The sequence below is a fragment of the Entelurus aequoreus genome, linkage group LG19 (assembly GCF_033978785.1).
Source record: "Entelurus aequoreus isolate RoL-2023_Sb linkage group LG19, RoL_Eaeq_v1.1, whole genome shotgun sequence".
Lineage (NCBI taxonomy): Eukaryota > Metazoa > Chordata > Actinopteri > Syngnathiformes > Syngnathidae > Entelurus > Entelurus aequoreus.
In genome coordinates, this window is record NC_084749.1 from 9,353,234 (window position 1) to 9,361,279 (window position 8,046).

Sequence of the window (8,046 nt, forward strand, 5' to 3'; positions counted from 1 at the left end):
TGATTCTACAGATTTTCTAGATTTGCCAGAATAATTTTTTTGAATTTTAATCATAATAAGTTTGAAGAAATATTTCACAAATATTCTTCGTCGAAAAAACAGAAGCTAAAATGAAGAATTAAATTAAAATTTATTTATTATTCTTTACAATAAAAAAATAAAAAAATACTTGAACATTGATTTAAATTGTCAGGAAAGAAGAGGAAGGAATTTAAAAGGTAAAAAGGTATATGTGTTTAAAAATCCTAAAATCATTTTTAAGGTTGTATTTTTTTTCTCTAAAATTGTCTTTCTGAAAGTTATAAGAAGCAAAGTAAAAAAATTAATGAATTTAAACAAGTGAAGACCAAGTCTTTAAAATATTTTCTTGGATTTTCAAATTCTATTTGAGTTTTGTCTCTCTTAGAATTAAAAATGTCGGGCAAAGCGAGGCCAGCTTGCTAGTAAATAAATAACATTTAAAAAATAGAGGCAGCTCACTGGTAAGTGCTGCTATTTGAGCTATTTTTAGAACAGGCCGGCGGGCTACTCATCGGGTCCTTACGGGCTACCTGGTGCCCGCGGGCACCGCGTTGGTGACCCCTGTTCTAGACTATAAGTGTCAGAATAATTGTATCTAAGTTATCACAAAACTTTGTGTTACATTGAGTTCAGCTCGCCCTGCGAGAGGACAAAAGCTGTCTTTGATCCTGCCAAGCAGAAGGCTTGTAGCACTCCACTGTGTAGGATGGGAAGCGACATGAAGGCGTCAGTTTCTTTCTTCTATCGTAATCCACAGGAAGATTTTGTCTTGACTCGAGATCTACAAAGCGGAAAGGAAGCAGGACCTGACTCCCCTCCAAGCACCTTTTCTTTGAACTTTTTTGTAACCAAAGGCCATGGCTGTTTACGACCGCCCTCCCTTAGAAACAGCCGTTGCCATGTAATCAAGAAAAGTCCAAATAAAAGAGGAGGCGTACAATCTTTCGTCAGAGCGTGGAGACGTTTCTCCTCAATTGAGCCAAATTGAATTCGGTCTCTGTTTAATTCCTTGCTTCTTGTCTTGTTTAATAGATGTCATCAGTGTTTGAACCTGACAATAAGCCGCTACTTTTTTAATACACGTTGAACCCAAACGGCGCGGCTAATTTATGGATTTTTATTTGCTAACACCCATAGTGCAAATAGTTAAAAGCAGTGGTGTGCCGTCAGGGCCTTCTCGGCTGTAGGGTTGTACGGTATGGCGGTAGTAGTATAGTGAATAATGAATCATTTTCAGTACTAGCCCGCCTCTGAAACGTACCGGTCCCGCACCCCCCGCGTCACATCAAGTCATTGCTGGTTTACAAGCAGGGGAGCATGTTCGGCAGCGCACACACGGAGTACTTACAAGCAGACACAGTGTGTAGACAGAAAAGGTAGAACGAACGCATTTTGGCTTAAAAACTAGATAAAGGTGAAGTTATAACACTGAAACGCCCTCAGGAAGAGGTGCTTTAAGACATGGCTAACATCCATCCGTAGTCGGCAGTGTATCAGCTACTTCTAAATCACTAATCCTGGTCTCCATGGCGACAAATAAAGTAAGTTCCTTACAGGTATCATCCTTTCAGGACGAGGAATAGCTAAACATGCTTCACTACACACCGTAGCTGACCGGCGTCAAAATGTAAACAAACGCCATGGGTGGATCTACACCTGACATCCACTGTAATGATACCAAGTACAGGCATGTATATAGTCAATAATACTATGATCACATCTTTTTTCGTTTTTAAAAATTCATATTATGTTTATAAAGTCAGGAAATACGTCCCTGGACACATGAGGACTTTGAATATGACCAATGTATGATCCTGTAACTACTTGGTATCAGATCGATACCTAAATGTGTGGTATCATCCAAAACTAATGTAAAGTATCAAACAAGAGAAGAATAAGTGATTATTACATTTGAACAGAAGTGTAGATAGAACATGTTAAAAGAGAAAGTAAGCAGATATTAACCGTAAAAGAACAAGTACATTAATAATCAATTTTTACAGTTTGTCCCTCATAATGTTGACAAAATAATAGGTGTATAAATGACAAAATATGCTACTGCATACGTCAGCAGACTAATTAGGAGTCTTTGTTTGTTTACGTACTACTAAAAGACAAGTTGTCTAGTATGTTCACTATTTTATTCAAGGACTAAATTGCAATAAGAAACATATGTTTAATGTACCCTAAGATTTTTTTGTTAAAATAAAGCCAATGACATTTTTTTTTTTTACTGTAAATAAAAAAAAACTGCAAATTTACAGTAAAATTTTGGCAGCTGAGCTACCAGTTTGTTTTTCGGTGTATTACTGTAAAAGTCAAAACGGCGCCACAGTTTATTACAGTAAAAAGAAAGTACTATTTTTTCATTTGGAGAAAAATGCTGTAAAAACCACAGTAAATTTCACAATTTTACCATGAAATCTATTGCTACTTTTACATTGCACAATTTGAAATCATTATTATTAGTATTTATTTCTACTTTAAAAAATGGTTTGAATGTTTGATATAGGGTTGTACGGTATGCCGGTACTAGTATAGTACCGCGATACTAATTAATCATATTCTGTACTATACGGCCTCTAAAAAGTACAAATAAAGACAATAATGTGGTCCCCTTTATAATAGAAAAGTATCGAAAAGTATCAAAATATATACATATATATATATATATGTATATATATATATATATATATATATATATATATATATATATATATATATATATATATATATATATACACATATATATATATATATTATATATAAATAATATATATTATATATATATATAATATATATATATAATTATAATATATATATATATACAGTATAATATATATATATATATATATAATTATAATATATATATATATATATATAATTATAATATATATATATATATACAGCATAATATATATATATTTATATTATATATAATACAATATATATAATTATAATATATATATATATATATATATATATATATATATATATATATATATATATATATATATATATATATATATATATATATATATATATATATACACAGCATAATATATATATATGTATATATATATATATATATATATATACACATATATATATGTATATATATATATATATATACACATATATATATGTATATATATGTATATATATATATATACACATATATATATATATATATATATATATATATATATACATATATATATATATATATATATATATATATATATATATATATATATATATATATATATATATATATATATATATATATATATATATATATATATATATATATATTCCGAGCGTATTGATGGGAAAATGTTTAGACAATATGATTTGCCTGAGTGGCTAGGAGACACCGAGAGTAACAAGCGGTAGAAAATGGTTTAGAAAGGATCAGATAAAAAAAAAAAAAAAAATCTTTTTTAACTTGGGACTTCCCGCGGGCCGGATTTTGGACACTGGTCGGCCCTAATTTGGGGACCCCTGTGCTAGACTGTATGCTATTAGCAGCTACACAACAGCTGAGCACACAATAGCACAACTGCTAGACATACATGATCATCACTGGACAACAAAATGTGACATTAGTCAACACAAACAAGTATCAAATAATAATAATTGCATATCACTTACACATACAAAGTCTCCAAGGCAGAAAGCATCCAGTAACAAACGTGTCTGCATCATAATCTTAACCTCATGAATTATTGTGGCCACTTATGTCTCAGAAAAACAATTACCACTCCACTTCCATTTAAAGCCAGCACAACTCCATTCCAGGTGGTTAATAAAAAATAAGTTTTCATACTTACCATTGTTTTGTTTAACTCATTTCACTAGATCAAACCTTTTTAAACATTCCACACTACAAAAGAATGTATGATTCCTACTTCAGTGAATAAGAGTACACATGTGCCTTTCTGTACACAACATAGGGCATGTGTAGTGTTACTGTATGCATTCCAACATCTGTACGTTACTGCGACTCCACCCTCGCTATCTGCACTCCCTGCTCAAGAAGGAGTTTGTTTAGGTTCCAACCTGCTGCTCAGCCTCCCTTATAGACTTTAGCTTAAACACCAGCATTTTCCTTTCAGAAACACAAAATATGTTCTGGATGAAAAATCACTTCATATTGTCTACTGCTCACTAGTGTTACATATCTTAGTTATTGTGCAGAAATATGGGAAATAACTACTAAAGTACACTTCATTAACTAACTATGTTACCAATAAGTTCAGTTATAATACATAATGTTGGATGAATAGAACATCAACACTTTATTTATCGAATCAAAATGATTCAATTTAATGATTTGGTGCATTTGCAAACAGTTACAATTATGTATGCATTTGTATGCACGTACAACTCTTACAACCTTTAACATAGGGGTGTCCAAACTTTTTGACTTGGGGGCCGATATCCGATATTCCGATATTGTCCAACTCTTAAATACCGATTCCGATATCAACCGATACCGATATATACAGTCGTGGAATTAACACATTATTATGGCTAATTTTGTTGTGATGCCCCGCTGGATGCATTAAACAATGGAACAAGGTTTTCTGAAATAAATCAACTCAAGTTATGGAAAAAAAAAATGCCAACATGGGACTGCCATATTTATTATTGAAGTCACAAAGTGCATTCTTTTTTTTTAACATGCCTCAAAACAGCAGCTTGGAATTTGGGACATGCTCTCCCTGAGAGAGCATGAGGAGGTTGAGGTGGGCGGGGGTGTATATTGTAGCGTCCCGGAAGAGTTAGTGCTGCAAGGGGTTCTGGGTAGGGATGTCCGATAATGGCTTTTTGCCGATATCCGATATTGTCCAACTCTTTAATTACCGATACCGATATCAACCGATACCGATATCCACCGATATATGCAGTCGTGGAATTAACACATTATTATGCCTAATTTGGACAACCATGTATGGTGAAGATAAGGTACTTTTTAAAAAAAAATAAAAAATAAGATAACTAAATTAAAAACATTTTCTTGAATAAAAAAGAAAGTAAAACAATATAAAAACAGTTACATAGAAACTAGTAATTAATGAAAATGAGTAAAATTAACTGTTAAAGGTTAGTACTATTAGTGGACCAGCAGCACGCACAATCATGTGTGCTTACGGACTGTATCCCTTGCAGACTGTATTGATACATATTGATATATAATGTAGGAACCAGAATATTGATAACAGAAAGAAATGGGGGGAGGGAGGTTTTTTGGGTTGGTGCACTAATTGTAAGTGTATCTTGTGTTTTTTATGTTGATTTAATAAAAAAAATTAAAAAACAACAACAAAAAACCGATACAGATAATAAAAAACCGATACCGATAATTTCCGATATTACATTTTAACGCATTTATAGGCCGATATTATCGGACATCCTTAGTTCTGGGTATTTGTTCTGTTGTGTTTATGTTGTGTTACTAGGCCTGCGAATCTTTGGGTGTCCCACGATTCGATTCAATATCGATTCTTGGGGTCACGATGCGATTTAAAATCGATTTTTTTTTCCGATTCAACGCGATTCTCAATTCAAAAACGATATTTTTCCGATTCAAAAGGATTCTCTATTCATTCAATACATAGATTTCAGCAAGATCTACCCCAGTCTGCTGACATGCAAGCAGAGTAGTAGATTTTTGTAAAAAGCTTTTATAATTGTAAAAGGACAATGTTTTATTAACTGATTGCAATAATGTCAATTTGTTTTAACTATTAAATGAACCAAAAATATGACTTATTTTATCTTTGTGAAAATATTGGACACAGTGTTTTGTTAAGCTTATGAGATGCGATGCAAGTGTAAGCCACTGTGACACTATTGTTATTTATTTTTATAAATGTCTAATGATAATGTCAATGAGGGATTTTTAATCACTGCTATGTTGAAATTGTAACTAATATTGATACTGTTGTTGATAATATTCATTTTTGTTTTACTACTTTTGGTTTGTTCTGTGTCGTGTTTGTGTCTCCTCTCAATTGCTCTGTTTATTGCAGTTCTGAGTGTTGCTGGGCCGGGTTTGCTTTTGGAATTGGATTGCCTTGTTATGGTATTGCTGTGTGTTGTTTTGTTGGATTGATTAATTTAAAAAAAAAATTTTTTAAATTTAAAAAAAAATTTAAAAAAAAAAAAAAACATGTAAAACAATTTTTTTTTTTAAATGTATAAATAAAATTTTAAAAAAAATACATTTAAAAAAAATGAGAATCGATTCTGAATCGCACAATGCAAGAATCGCGATTCAAATTCTTTTTTCCCACACCCCTATGTGTTAAGGCGCGGATGTTCTCCCGAAATGTGTTTGTCATTCTTGTTTGCTGTGGGTTCACAGTATGGCGCATATTTGTAACAGTGTTAAAGGCCTACTGAAATGCGATTTTCTTATTTAAACGGGGATAGCAGGTCCATTCTATGTGTCATACTTGATCATTTCGCGATATTGCCATATTTTTGCTGAAAGGATTTGGTAGAGAACATCGACGATAAAGTTTGCAACTTTTGGTCGCTGATAAAAAAAGCCTTGCCTGTACCGGAAGTAGCGTGACGTCACAGGTTGAGGAGCTCCTCACATCTGCACATTGTTTACAATCATGGCCACCAGCAGCGAGAGCGATTCGGACCGAGAAAGCGACGATTTCCCCATTAATTTGAGCGAGGATGAAAGATTTGTGGATGAGGAAAGTGAGAGTGAAGGACTAGAGGGCAGTGGAAGCGATTCAGATAGGGAAGATGCTGTGAGAGGCGGGTGGGACCTGATATTCAGCTGGGAATGACTAAAACAGTAAATAAACACAAGACATATATATACTCTATTAGCCACAACACAACCAGGCTTATATTTAATATGCCACAAATTAATCCCGCATAACAAACACCTCCCCTCTCCCGTCCATATAACCCGCCAATACAACTCAGACACCCGCACAACACACTCAATCCCACAGCCCAAAGTACCGTTCACCTCCCCAAAGTTCATACAGCACATATATTTCCCCAAAGTTACGTACGTGACATGCACATAGCGGCACACACGTACGGGCGAGCGATCAAATGTTTGGAAGCCGCAGCTCATGCGTACTCACGGTACCGCGTCTGCGTATCCAACTCAAAGTCCTCCTGGTAAGAGTCTCTGTTGTCCCAGTTCTCCACAGGCCAATGGTAAAGCTTGACTGTCATCTTTCGGGAATGTAAACAATGAAACACCGGCTACGTGTTTGTGTTGCTGCAGCCGGCCGAAATACACCGCTTCCCACCTACAGCTTTCTTCTTTGCTGTCTCTATTGTTCGTTGAACACATTGCAAAAGATTCACCAACACAGATGTCCAGAATACTGTGGAATTTTGCGATGAAAACAGACGACTTAAAGTCCTACTGAAATGAATTTTTTTTATTTAAACGGGGATAGCAGATCCATTCTATGTGTCATACTTGATCATTTCGCGATATTGCCATATTTTTGCTGAAAGGATTTAGTAGAGAACATCGACGATAAAGTTGCAACTTTTGGTCGCTGATAAAAAAAAGCCTTGCCTGTACCGGAAGTAGCGTGACGTCAACAGTTGAAAGGCTCCTCACATTTCCCCATTGTTTTCAATGCAGCTAGAGCGATTCGGACCGAGAAACCGACGATTACCCCATTAATTTGAGCGAGGATGAAAGATTTGTGGATGAGGAATGTGAGAGTGAAGGACTACAGTGCAGTGCAGGACGTATCTTTTTTTGCTCTGACCGTAACTTAGGTACAAGGGTTCATTGGGTTCCACACTTTCTCCTTTTTCTATTGTGGATCACGGATTTGTATTTTAAACCACCTCGGATACTATATCCTCTTGAAAATGAGAGTCGAGAACGCGAAATGGACATTCACAGTGACTTTTATCTCCACTACAATACATCGGCGAAACACTTTAGCTTCGGAGCTAACGTGATAGCATCGTGCTTAAATGCATATAGAAACAAAATAAATACACCCCTGACTGGAA